Raw genomic sequence first — 15021 nt, forward strand, 5'->3', positions numbered from 1 at the left:
TTTGCCTATTCCACAAGAACTGTCTTAGCGAAAGGCTACTTGAGGTGAAAGCTGTAACTCTGTGAGATGATTTCACAGATCACGAAGAAGTTACTCAGAAAGCTTCTTTCTCATTGTTATCGGAGGATATTTCCTTTGGCCCTATAGTCTTCAAAGGGATCCAAAATATCTGTTCTCAGATTCCACAGAAATAAGGCTAGCAAAGAGATCCACGAAATACAGATGTAACTCTGTGAGATGAATTAACAGAACACTAAGCAGTTTCTCAGAAAGCTTCTTTCCAGATTTCATCTGAGGATATTTCCTTTTTCACCATAGCCCTCTATGGGCTTCCAAATATCACTTTGCCAATTCCACAAGAACTGTCTTAGCGAAAGGCTTTTTGAGGGGAAAGCTGTAACTCTGTGAAATGATTTCACAGATCACAAAGAAGTTTCTCAGAAAGCTTCTTTCTCTTTGTTATCGGAGGATATTTCCTTTGGCCCTATAGTCTTCAAAGGGATCCGAAATATCTGTTCTCAGATTCCAAAGAAATAAGGCTAGCAAAGAGATCCACGAAATCCAGATGTAACTCTGTGAGTGGAAGTCACACATCACAGAGCAGTTTCTCAGAAAGCTTCTTTCCAGATTTCATCTGAGGATATTTCATTTTTCACCATAGCCCTCTATGGGCTTCCAAATATCACTTTGCCAATTCCACAAGAACTGTCTTAGCGAAAGGCTTCTTGAGGGGAAAGCTGTAACTCTGTGAGATGATTTCACAGAACACAAAGAAGTTTCTCAGAAAGCTACTTTCTCTTTGTTATCGGAGGATATTTCCTTTTGCCCTATAGTCTTCATAGGGATCCGAAATATCTGTTCTCAGATTCCAAAGAAATAAGGTTAGCAAAGAGATGCACGAAATACAGATGTAACTCTGTGAGATGAATTGACAGAACACTAAGCAGTTTCTCAGAAAGCTTCTTTCCAGATTTCATCTGAGGATATTTCCTTTTTCACCATAGCCCTCTATGGGCTTCCAAATATCACTTTGCCAATTCCACACTACTTTCTTAGCGAAAGGCTTATTGAGGGGAAAGCTGTAACTCTGTGAGATGATTTCACAGAACACAAAGAAGTTTCTCAGTAAGCTTCTTTCTCTTTGTTATCAGAGGTTATTTCCTTTGGCCATATAGTCTTCAAAGGGATCCGAAATATCTGTTCTCAGATTCCACAGAAATAAGGCTAGCAAAGAGATCCACGAAATACAGATGTAACTCTGTGAGTGGAAGTCACACATCACAGAGCAGTTTCTCAGAAAGCTTCTTTCCAGATTTCATCTGAGGATATTTCCTTTTTCACCATAGCCCTCTATGGGCTTCCAAATATCACTTGGCCAATTCCACAAGAACTGTCTTAGCGAAAGGCTTCTTGAGGGGAAAGCTGTAACTCTGTGAGATGATTTCACAGAACACAAAGAAGTTTCTCAGAAAGCTTCTTTTTCATTGTTATCGTAGGATATTTCCTTTGGCCCTATAGTCTTCAAAGGGATCCGAAATATCTGTTCTCAGATTCCAAAGAAATAAGGCTAGCAAAGAGATGAACGAAATACAGATGTAAATCTGTGAGATGAATTAACAGAACACTAAACAGTTTTTCTGAAAGCTTCTTTCCAGATTTCATCTGAGGATATTTCCTTTTTCACCATAGCCCTCTAAGGGCTTCCAAATATCACTTTGCCAATTCCACAAGAACTGTCTTAGCGAAAGGCTTCTTGAGGGGAAAGCTGTAAGTCTGTGAGATGATTTCACAGAACACAAAGAAGTTTCTCAGAAAGCTTCTTTCCAGATTTCATCTGAGGATATTTCCTTTTTCACCATAGCCCTCTATGGGCTTCCAAATATCACTTTGCCAATTACACAAGAACTTTCTTAGCGAAAGGCTTATTGACGGGAAAGCTGTAACTCTGTGAGATGATTTCACAGAACACAAAGAAGTTTCTCAGTAAGCTTCTTTCTCTTTGTTATCGGAGGATATTTCCTTTGGCCCTATAGTCTTCAAAGGGATCCGAAATATCTGTTCTCAGATTCCACAGAAATAAGGCTAGCAAAGAGATCCACGAAATACAGATGTAACACTGTGAGTGGAAGTCACACATCACAGAGCAGTTTCTCATAAAGCTTCTTTCCAGATTTCTTCTGAGGATATTTCCTTTTTCACCATAGCCCTCTATGGGCTTCCAAATATCACATTGCCAATTCCACAAGAACTCTCTTAGCGAAAGGCTTCTTGAGGGGAAAGCTGTAACTCTGTGAGATGATTTCACAGAACACAAAGAAGTTTCTCAGAAAGCTTCATTCTGTTTGTTATCCGAGGATATTTCCTTTGGCCCTGTAGTCTTCAAAGGGATCCGAAATATCTGTTCTCAGATTCCACAGAAATAAGGCTAGCAAAGAGATCCACGAAATACAGATGTAACGCCGTGAGATGAATGAACAGAACACTAAGCAGTTTCCCAGAAAGCGTTTTTCCAGATTTCATCTGAGGATATTTCCTTTTTCACCATAGCCCTCTATGGGCTTCCAAATATCACTTGGCCAATTCCACAAGAACTGTCTTAGCGAAAGGCTTCTTGAGGGGAAAGCTGTAACTCTGTGAGATGATTTCACGGAACACAAATAAGTTTCTCAGTAAGCTTCTTTCTCTTTGTTATTGGAGGATATTTCCTATGGCCCTATATTCTTCAAAGCGATCCGAAATATCTGTTCTCAGATTCCACAGAAATAAGGCTAGCAAAGAGATCCACGAAATACAGATGTAACTCTGTGAGATGAATTAACAGAACACTTAGCAGTTTCTCAGAAAGCTTCTTATCAGATTTCATCTGAGGATATTTCCTTTTTCACCATAGCCCTCTATGGGCTTCCAAATATCACTTTGCCAATTCCACAAGAACTGTCTTAGCGAAAGGCTTCTTGAGTGGAAAGCTGTAACTCTGTGAGATGATTTCAGGGAACACAAAGAAGTATCTCAGAAAGCTTCTTTCTCTTTGTTATCGGAGGATATTTCCTTTGGCCCTATAGTCTTCAAAGGGATCCGAAATATCTCTTCTCAGATTCCACAGAAATAAGTCTAGCAAAGAGATCCACGAAATACAGATGTAACTCTGTGAGTGGAAGTCACACATCACAGAGCAGTTTCTCAGAAAGCTTCTTTCCAGATTTCATCTGAGGATATTTCCTTTTTCACCAGAGCCCTCTATGGGCTTCCAAATATCACTTTGCCAATTCCACAAGAACTGTCTTAGCGAAAGGCTTCTTGAGGGGAAAGCTGTAACTCTGTGAGATGATTTCACAGAACACAAAGAAGTTTCTCAGAAAGCTTCTTTCTGTTTGTTATCGGAGGATATTTCCTTTGGCTCTATAGTGTTCAAAGGGATCCGAAATATCTGTTCTCAGATTCCAAAGAAATAAGGCTAGCAAAGAGATGCATGAAATACAGATGTAACTCTGTGAGATGAATTAACAGAACACTAAGCAGTTTCTCAGAAAGCTTCTTTCCAGATTTCATCTGAGGATATTTCCTTTTTCACCATAGCCCTCTATGGGCTTCCAAATATCACTTTGCCAATTCCACAAGAACTGTCTTAGCGAAAGGCTTCTTGAGGGGAAAGCTGTAACTCTGTGAGATGATTTCACAGAACACAAAGAAGTTTCTCAGTAAGCTTCTTTCTCATTGTTATCGGAGGATATTTCCTTTGGCCCTATAGTCTTCAAAGGGATCCGAAATAACTGTTCTCAGATTCCACAGAAATAAGGCTAGCAAAGAGATCCACGAAATCCAGATGTAACTCTATGAGTGGAAGTCACACATCACAGAGCAGTTTCTCAGAAAGCTTCTTTACAGATTTCATCTGAGGATATTTCCTTTATCACCATAGCCCTCTATGGGCTTCCAAATATCACTTTGACAATTCCACAAGAACTCTCTTAGCGAAAGGCTTCTTGAGGGGAAAGCTGTAACTCTGTGAGATGATTTCACAGAACACAAAGAAGTTTCTCAGAAAGCTTCTTTCTCATTGTTATCGTAGGATATTTCCTTTGGCCCTATAGTCTTCAAAGGGATCCGAAATATCTGTTCTCAGATTCCAAAGAAATAAGGCTAGCAAAGAGATGAACGAAATACAGATGTAAATCTGTGAGATGAATTAACAGAACACTAAACAGTTTTTCTGAAAGCTTCTTTCCAGATTTCATCTGAGGATATTTCCTTTTTCACCATAGCCCTCTATGGGCTTCGAAATATCACTTTGCCAATTCCACAGGAACTGTCTTAGCGAAAGGCTTCTTGAGGGGAAAGCTGTAACTCTGTGAGATGATTTCACAGAACACAAAGAAGTTTCTCAGTAAGCTTCTTTCTCTTTGTTATCGGACAATATTTCCTTTGGCCCTATAGTCTTCAAAGGGATCCGAAATATGTGTTCTCAGATTCCAGAGAAATAAGGCTAGCAAAGAGATGCACGAAATACAGATGTAACTCTGTGAGATGAATTAACAGAACACTAAGCAGTTTATCAGAAAGCTTCTTTCCAGATTTCATCTGAGGATATTTCCTTATACACCATAGCCCCCTATGGGCTTCCAAATATCACTTTGCCAGTTCCACAAGAACTGTCTTAGCGAAAGGCTTCTTGAGGGGAAAGCTGTAACGCTGTGAGATGATTTCACAGAACACAAAGAAGTTTCTCAGAAAGCTTCTTTCTGTTTGTTATCGCAGGATATTTTCTTTGGCTCTATAGTCTTCAAAGGGATCCGAAATATCTGTTTTCAGATTCCACAGAAATAAGGCTAGCAAAGAGATCCACGACATACAGATGTAACACTGTGAGATGAATTTACAGAACACTAAGCAGTTTCTCAGAAAGCTTCTTTCCAGATTTCATCTGAGGATATTTCCTATTTCACCATAGCCCTCTATGGGCTTCCAAATATCACTTTGCCAATTCCAAAAGAACTGTCTTAGCGAAAGGCTTCTTGAGGGGAAAGCTGTAACTCTGTGAGATGATTTCACAGATCACAAAGAAGTTTCTCAGAAAGCTTCTTTCTCTTTGTTATCGGAGGATATTTCCTTGGGCCCTATAGTCTTCAAAGGGATCCGAAATATCTCTTCTCAGATTCCACAGAAATAAGGCTAGCAAAGAGATCCACGAAATACAGATGTAACTCTGTGAGTGGAAGTCACACATCACAGAGCAGTTTCTCAGAAAGCATCTTTCCAGATTTCATCTGAGGATATTTCCTTTTTCACCATAGCCCTCTATGGGCTTCCAAATATCACTTTGCCTATTCCACAAGAACTGTCTTAGCGAAAGGCTACTTGAGGTGAAAGCTGTAACTCTGTGAGATGATTTCACAGATCACGAAGAAGTTACTCAGAAAGCTTCTTTCTCATTGTTATCGGAGGATATTTCCTTTGGCCCTATAGTCTTCAAAGGGATCCAAAATATCTGTTCTCAGATTCCACAGAAATAAGGCTAGCAAAGAGATCCACGAAATACAGATGTAACTCTGTGAGATGAATTAACAGAACACTAAGCAGTTTCTCAGAAAGCTTCTTTCCAGATTTCATCTGAGGATATTTCCTTTTTCACCATAGCCCTCTATGGGCTTCCAAATATCACTTTGCCAATTCCACAAGAACTGTCTTAGCGAAAGGCTTTTTGAGGGGAAAGCTGTAACTCTGTGAGATGATTTCACAGATCACAAAGAAGTTTCTCAGAAAGCTTCTTTCTCTTTGTTATCGGAGGATATTTCCTTTGGCCCTATAGTCTTCAAAGGGATCCAAAATATCTGTTCTCAGATTCCAAAGAAATAAGGCTAGCAAAGAGATCCACGAAATCCAGATGTAACTCTGTGAGTGGAAGTCACACATCACAGAGCAGTTTCTCAGAAAGCTTCTTTCCAGATTTCATCTGAGGATATTTCATTTTTCACCATAGCCCTCTATGGGCTTCCAAATATCACTTTGCCAATTCCACAAGAACTGTCTTAGCGAAAGGCTTCTTGAGGGGAAAGCTGTAACTCTGTGAGATGATTTCACAGAACACAAAGAAGTTTCTCAGAAAGCTTCTTTTTCATTGTTATCGTAGGATATTTCCTTTGGCCCTATAGTCTTCAAAGGGATCCGAAATATCTGTTCTCAGATTCCAAAGAAATAAGGCTAGCAAAGAGATGAACGAAATACAGATGTAAATCTGTGAGATGAATTAACAGAACACTAAACAGTTTTTCTGAAAGCTTCTTTCCAGATTTCATCTGAGGATATTTCCTTTTTCACCATAGCCCTCTAAGGGCTTCCAAATATCACTTTGCCAATTCCACAAGAACTGTCTTAGCGAAAGGCTTCTTGAGGGGAAAGCTGTAACTCTGTGAGATGATTTCACAGAACACAAAGAAGTTTCTCAGAAAGCTTCTTTCCAGATTTCATCTGAGGATATTTCCTTTTTCACCATAGCCCTCTATGGGCTTCCAAATATCACTTTGCCAATTACACAAGAACTTTCTTAGCGAAAGGCTTATTGACGGGAAAGCTGTAACTCTGTGAGATGATTTCACAGAACACAAAGAAGTTTCTCAGTAAGCTTCTTTCTCTTTGTTATCGGAGGATATTTCCTTTGGCCCTATAGTCTTCAAAGGGATCCGAAATATCTGTTCTCAGATTCCACAGAAATAAGGCTAGCAAAGAGATCCACGAAATACAGATGTAACACTGTGAGTGGAAGTCACACATCACAGAGCAGTTTCTCAGAAAGCTTCTTTCCAGATTTCTTCTGAGGATATTTCCTTTTTCTCCATAGCCCTCTAAGGGCTTCCAAATATCACTGCCAATTCCACAAGAACTGTCTTAGCGAAAGGCTTCTTGAGTGGAAAGCTGTAACTCTGTGAGATGATTTCACAGAACACAAAGAAGTTTCTCAGAAAGCTTCTTTCTCATTGTTATCGGAGGATATTTCCTTTGGCTCTATAGTCTTCAAAGGGATCCGAAATATCTGTTCTCAGATTCCACAGAAATAAGGCTAGCAAAGAGATCCACGAAATACAGATGTAACTCTGTGAGATGAATTAACAGAATACTAAGCAGTTTCTCAGAAAGCTTCTTTCCAGATTTCATCTGAGGATATTTCCTTTTTCACCATAGCCCTTTATGGGCTTCCAAATATCACTTTGCCAATTCCACAAGAACTGTCTTAGCGAAAGGCTTCTTGAGGGGAAAGCTGTAACTCTGTGAGATGATTTCACAGATCACAAAGAAGTTTCTCAGAAAGCTTCTTTCTCTTTGTTATCGGAGGATATTTCCTTTGGCCCTATAGTCTTCAAAGGGATCCGAAATATCTGTTCTCAGATTCCACAGAAATAAGTCTAGCAAAGAGATCCACGAAATACAGATGTAACTCTGTGAGTGGAAGTCACACATCACAGAGAAGTTTCTCAGAAAGCTTCTTTCCAGATTTCATCTGAGGATATTTCCTTTTTCACCATAGCCCTCTAAGGGCTTCCAAATGTCACTTTGCCAATTCCACAAGAACTGTCTAAGCGAAAGGCTTCTTGAGGGGAAAGCTGTAACTCTGTGAGATGATTTCTCAGAACACAAAGAAGTTTCTCAGTAAGCTTCTTTCTCTTTGTTATCGGAGGATATTTCCTTTGGCCCTATAGTCTTCAAAGGGATCCGAAATATCTGTTCTCAGATTCCACAGAAATAAGGCTAGCAAAGAGATGCACGAAATACATATGTAACTCTGTGAGATGAATTAACAGAACACTAAGCAGTTTCTCAGAAAGCTTCTTTCCAGATTTCATCTGAGGATATTTCCTTTTTCACCATAGCCCTCTATGGGCTTCCAAATATCACTTTGCCAATTCCACAAGAACTGTCTTAGCGAAAGGCTTCTTGAGGGGAAAGCTGTAACTCTTTGAGATGATTTCACAGAACACAAAGAAGTTTCTCAGAAAGCTTCTTTCTGTTTGTTATCGGAGGATATTTCCTTTGGCTCTGTAGTCTTCAAAGGGATCCGAAATATCTGTTGTCAGTTTCCACAGAAATAAGGCTAGCAAAGAGATCCACGAAATACAGATGTAACTCTGTGAGATGAATTAACAGAACACTAAGCAGTTTCTCAGAAAGCTTCTTTCCAGATTTCATCTGAGGATATTTCCTTTTTCACCATAGCCCTCTATGGGCTTCCAAATATGACTTTGCCAATTCCACAAGAACTGTCTTAGCGAAAGGATTTTTGAGGGGAAAGCTGTAACTCTGTGAGATGATTTCACAGATCACAAAGAAGTTTCTCAGAAAGCTTCTTTCTCTTTGTTATCGGAGGATATTTCCTTTGGCCCTATAGTCTTCAAAGGGATCCGAAATATCTGTTCTCAGATTCCAAAGAAATAAGGCTAGCAAAGAGATCCACGAAATCCAGATGTAACTCTGTGAGTGGAAGTCACACATCACAGAGCAGTTTCTCAGAAAGCTTCTTTCCAGATTTCATCTGAGGATATTTCCTTTTTCACCATAGCCCTCTATGGGCTTCCAAATATCACTTTGCCAATTCCACAAGAACTGTCTTAGCGAAAGGCTTCTTGAGGGGAAAGCTGTAACTCTGTGAGATGATTTCACAGAACACAAAGAAGTTTCTCAGAAAGCTACTTTCTCTTTGTTATCGGAGGATATTTCCTTTGGCCCTATAGTCTTCATAGGGATCCGAAATATCTGTTCTCAGATTCCAAAGAAATAAGGCTAGCAAAGAGATGCACGAAATACAGATGTAACTCTGTGAGATGAATTAACAGAACACTAAGCAGTTTCTCAGAAAGCTTCTTTCCAGATTTCATCTGAGGATATTTCCTTTTTCACCATAGCCCTCTATGGGCTTCCAAATATCACTTTGCCAATTCCACAAGAACTTTCTTAGCGAAAGGCTTATTGAGGGGAAAGCTGTAACTCTGTGAGATGATTTCACAGAACACAAAGAAGTTTCTCAGTAAGCTTCTATCTCTTTGTTATCAGAGGATATTTCCTTTGGCCATATAGTCTTCAAAGGGATACGAAATATCTGTTCTCAGATTCCACAGAAATAAGGCTAGCAAAGAGATCCACGAAATACAGATGTAACTCTGTGAGTGGAAGTCACACATCACAGAGCAGTTTCTCAGAAAGCTTCTTTCCAGATTTCATCTGAGGATATTTCCTTTTTCACCATAGCCCTCTATGGGCTTCCAAATATCACTTGGCCAATTCCACAAGAACGGTCTTAGCGAAAGGCTTCTTGAGGGGAAAGCTGTAACTCTGTGAGATGATTTCACAGAACACAAAGAAGTTTCTCACAAAGCTTCTTTTTCATTGTTATCGTAGGATATTTCCTTTGGCCCTATAGTCTTCAAAGGGATCCGAAATATCTGTTCTCAGATTCCACAGAAATAAGGCTAGCAAAGAGATGCACGAAATACATATGTAACTCTGTGAGATGAATTAACAGAACACTAAGCAGTTTCTCAGAAAGCTTCTTTCCAGATTTCATCTGAGGATATTTCCTTTTTCACCATAGCCCTCTATGGGCTTCCAAATATCACTTTGCCAATTCCACAAGAACTGTCTTAGCGAAAGGCTTCTTGAGGGGAAAGCTGTAACTCTTTGAGATGATTTCACAGAACACAAAGAAGTTTCTCAGAAAGCTTCTTTCTGTTTGTTATCGGAGGATATTTCCTTTGGCTCTGTAGTCTTAAAGGGATCCGAAATATCTGTTGTCAGTTTCCACAGAAATAAGGCTAGCAAAGAGATCCACGAAATACAGATGTAACTCTGTGAGATGAATTAACAGAACACTAAGCAGTTTCTCAGAAAGCTTCTTTCCAGATTTCATCTGAGGATATTTCCTTTTTCACCATAGCCCTCTATGGGCTTCCAAATATCACTTTGCCAATTCCACAAGAACTGTCTTAGCGAAAGGATTTTTGAGGGGAAAGCTGTAACTCTGTGAGATGATTTCACAGATCACAAAGAAGTTTCTCAGAAAGCTTCTTTCTCTTTGTTATCGGAGGATATTTCCTTTGGCCCTATAGTCTTCAAAGGGATCCGAAATATCTGTTCTCAGATTCCAAAGAAATAAGGCTAGCAAAGAGATCCACGAAATCCAGATGTAACTCTGTGAGTGGAAGTCACACATCACAGAGCAGTTTCTCAGAAAGCTTCTTTCCAGATTTCATCTGAGGATATTTCCTTTTTCACCATAGCCCTCTATGGGCTTCCAAATATCACTTTGCCAATTCCACAAGAACTGTCTTAGCGAAAGGCTTCTTGAGGGGAAAGCTGTAACTCTGTGAGATGATTTCACAGATCACAAAGAAGTTTCTCAGAAAGCTTCTTTCTCTTTGTTATCGGAGGATATTTCCTTTGGCCCTATAGTCTTCAAAGGGATCCGAAATATCTGTTCTCAGATTCCACAGAAATAAGTCTAGCAAAGAGATCCACGAAATACAGATGTAACACTGTGAGTGGAAGTCACACATCACAGAGCAGTTTCTCAGAGAGCTTCTTTCCAGATTTCATCTGAGGATATTTCCTTTTTCACCATAGCCCTCTATGGGCTTCCAAACGTCACTTTGCCAATTCCACAAGAACTGTCTTAGCGAAAGGCTTCTTGAGGGGAAAGCTGTAACTCTGTGAGATGATTTCTCAGAACACAAAGAAGTTTCTCAGTAAGCTTCTTTCTCTTTGTTATCGGAGGATATTTCCTTTGGCCCTATAGTCTTCAAAGGGATCCGAAATATCTGTTCTCAGATTCCACAGAAATAAGGCTAGCAAAGAGATCCACGAAATACAGATGTAACTCTGTGAGATGAATTAACAGAACACTAAGCAGTTTCTCAGAAAGCTTCTTTCCAGATTTCATCTGAGATTATTTCCTTTTTCACCTTAGCCCTCTATGGGCTTCCAAATATCACTTTGCCAATTCCACAAGAACTGTCTTAGCGAAAGGCTTACTGACGGGAAAGCTGTAACTCTGTGAGATGATTTCACAGATCACAAAGAAGTTTCTCAGAAAGCTTCTTTCTCATTGTTATCGGAGGATATTTCCTTTGGCCCTATAGTCTTCAAAGGGTTCCGAAGTATCTGTTCTCAGATTCCACAGAAATAAGGCTAGCAAAGAGATCCACGAAATACAGATGTAACACTGTGAGTGGAAGTCACACATCACAGAGCAGTTTCTCAGAAAGCTTCTTTCCAGATTTCTTCTGAGGATATTTCCTTTTTCTCCATAGCCCTCTATGGGCTTCCAAATATCACTTTGCCAGTTCCACAAGAACTGTCTTAGCGAAAGGCTTCTTGAGTGGAAAGCTGTAACTCTGTGAGATGATTTCACAGAACACAAAGAAGTTTCTCAGAAAGCTTCTTTCTCTTTGTTATCGGAGGATATTTCCTTTGGCCCTATAGTCTTCAAAGGGATCCGAAATATCTGTTCTCAGATTCCAGAGAAATAAGGCTAGCAAAGAGATCCACGAAATACCGATGTAACTCTGTGAGATGAATTAACAGAACACTAAGCAGTTTCTCAGAAAGCTTCTTTCCAGATTTCATCTGAGGATATTTCCTTTTTCACCATAGCCCTTTATGGGCTTCCAAATATCACTTTGCCAATTCCACAAGAACTGTCTTAGCGAAAGGCTTCTTGAGGGGAAAGCTGTAACTCTGTGAGATGATTTCACAGATCACAAAGAAGTTTCTCAGAAAGCTTCTTTCTCTTTGTTATCGGAGGATATTTCCTTTGGCCCTATAGTCTTCAAAGGGATCCGAAATATCTGTTCTCAGATTCCACAGAAATAAGTCTAGCAAAGAGATCCACGAAATACAGATGTAACTCTGTGAGTGGAAGTCACACATCACAGAGCAGTTTCTCAGAGAGCTTCTTTCCAGATTTCATCTGAGGATATTTCCTTTTTCAGCATAGCCCTCTATGGGCTTCCAAATGTCACTTTGCCAATTCCACAAGAACTGTCTTAGCGAAAGCTTCTTGAGTGGAAAGCTGTAACTCTGTGAGAAGATTTCTCAGAACACAAAGAAGTTTCTCAGTAAGCTTCTTTCTCTTTGTTATCGGAGGATATTTCCTTTGGCCCTATAGTCTTCAAAGGGATCCGAAATATCTGTTCTCAGATTCCACAGAAATAAGGCTAGCAAAGAGATGCACGAAATACAGATGTAACTCTGTGAGATGAATTAACAGAACACTAAGCAGTTTCTCAGAAAGCTTCTTTCCAGATTTCATCTGAGTATATTTTCTTTTTCACCATAGCCCTCTATGGGCTTCCAAATATCACTTTGCCAACTCCACAAGAACTTTCTTAGCGAAAGGCTTCTTGAGGGGAAAGCTGTAACTCTGTGAGATGATTTCACAGAACACAAAGAAGTTTCTCTCTAAGCTTCTATCTCTTTGTTATCGGAGGATATTTCCTTTGGCCCTATAGTCTTCAAAGGGATCCGAAATATCTGTTCTCAGATTCCAGAGAAATAAGGCTAGCAAAGAGATCCACGAAATACAGATGTAACTCTGTGAGTGGAAGTCACACATCACAGAGCAGTTTCTCAGAAAGCTTCTTTCCAGATTTCATCTGAGGATATTTCCTTTTTCACCATAGCCCTCTATGGGCTTCCAAATATCACTTGGCCAATTCCACAAGAACTGTCTTAGCGAAAGGCTTCTTGAGGGGAAAGCTGTAACTCTGTGAGATGATTTCACAGAACACAAAGAAGTTTCTCAGAAAGCTTCTTTCTCTTTGTTATCGTAGGATATTTCCTTTGGCCCTATAGTCTTCAAAGGGATCCGAAATATCTGTTCTCAGATTCCACAGAAATAAGGCTAGCAAAGAGATCCACGAAATACAGATGTAACTCTTTGAGATGAATTAACAGAACACTAAGCAGTTTCTCAGAAAGCTTCTTTCCAGATTTCATCTGAGGATATTTCCTTTTTCACCATAGCCCTCTATGGGCTTCCAAATATCACTTTGCCAATTCCACAAGAACTGTCTTAGCCAAAGGCTTCTTGAGGGGTAAGCTGTAACTCTGTGAGATGATTTCACAGAACACAAAGAAGTTTCTGAGTAAGCTTCTTTCTCTTTGTTATCGGAGGATATTTCCTTTGGCCTATAGTCTTCAAAGGTATCCGAAATATCTGTTCTCAGATTCCACAGAAATAAGGCTAGCAAAGAGATCCACGAAATACAGATGTAACTCTGTGAGTGGAAGTGACACATCACAGAGCAGTTTCTCAGAAAGCTTCTTTCCAGATTTCATCTGAGGATATTTACTTTTTCACCATAGCCCTCTATGGGCTTCCAAATATCACTTTGCCAATTCCACAAGAACCGTCTTAGCGAAAGGCTTCTTGAGGGGAAAGCTGTAACTCTGTGAGATGATTTCACAGAACACAAAGAAGTTTCTCAGAAAGCTTCTTTCTCTTTGTTATCGGAGGATATTTCCTTTGGCCCTATAGTCTTCAAAGGGATCCGAAATATCCGTTCTCAGATACCAAAGAAATAAGGCTAGCAAAGAGATCCACGAAATAAAGATGTAACTCTGTGAGATGAATTAACAGAACACTAAGCAGTTTCTCAGAAAGCTTCCTTCCAGATTTCATCTGAGGATATTTCCTTTTTCACCATAGCCCTCTAAGGGCTTCCAAATATCACTTTGCCAATTCCACAAGAACTGTCTTAGCTAAAGGCTTCTTGAGGGGAAAGCTCTAACTCTGTGAGATGATTTCACAGATCACAAAGAAGTTTCTCAGAAAGCTTCTTTCTCTTTGTTATCGGAGGATATTTCCTATGGCCCTATAGTCTTCAAAGGGATCCGAAATATCTGTTCTCAGGTTCCACAGAAATAAGGCTAGCAAAGAGATCCACGAAATACAGATGGAACTCTGTGAGTGGAAGTCACACATCACAGAGGAGTTTCTCAGACAGCTTCTTTCCAGATTTCATCTGAGGATATTTCCTTTTTCACCATAGCCCTCTATGGGCTTCCAAATATCACTTTGCCAAATCCACAAGAACTGTCTTAGCGAAAGGCTTCCTGAGGGGAAAGCTGTAACTCTGTGAGATGATTTCAGAGAACACAAAGAAGTTTCTCAGAAAGCTTCTTTCTCTTTGTTATCGGAGGATATTTCCTTTGGCCCTATAGTCTTCAAAGGGATCCGAAATATCTGTTCTCAGATTCTACAGAAATAAGGCTAGCAAAGAGATCCACGAAATCCAGATGTAACTCTGTGAGTGGAAGTAAGACATCACAGAGCAGTTTCTCAGAAAGCTTCTTTCCAGATTTCATCTGAGGATATTTCCTTTTTCACCATAGCCCTCTATGGGCTTCCAAATATCACTTTGCCAATTCCACAAGAACTGTCTTAGCGAAAGGCTTCTTGAGGGGAAAGCTGTAACTCTGTGAGATGATTTCACAGAACACAAAGAAGTTTCTCAGAAAGCTTCTTTCTCTTTGTTATCGGAGGATATTTCCTTTGGCCCTGTAGTCTTCAAAGGGATCCGAAATATCTGTTCTCAGATTCCAAAGAAATAAGGCGAGCAAAGAGATCCACGAAATACAGACGTAACTCCGTGAGATGAATTAACAGAACACTAAGCAGTTTCTCAGAAAGCTTCTTTCCAGATTTCATCTGAGGATATTTCCTTTTTCACCATAGCCCTCTATGGGCTTCCAAATATCACTTTGCCAATTCCACAAGAACTGTCTTAGCGAAAGGCTTCTTGAGGGGAAAGCTGTAACTCTGTGAGATGATTTCACAGAACACAAAGAAGTTTCTCAGAAAGCTTCTTTCTGTTTGTTATCGGAGGATATTTCCTTTGGCCCTATAGTCTTCAAAGGGATCCGAAATATATGTTCTCAGATTCCACAGAAATAAGGCTAGCAAAGAGATCCACGAAATACAGATGTAACTCTGTGAGATGAATTAACAGAACACTAAGCAGTTTCTCAGAAAGCTTC

The sequence above is a fragment of the Macaca fascicularis genome, chromosome X (genome assembly GCF_037993035.2).
Source record: "Macaca fascicularis isolate 582-1 chromosome X, T2T-MFA8v1.1".
Classification (NCBI taxonomy): Eukaryota; Metazoa; Chordata; class Mammalia; order Primates; family Cercopithecidae; genus Macaca; species Macaca fascicularis.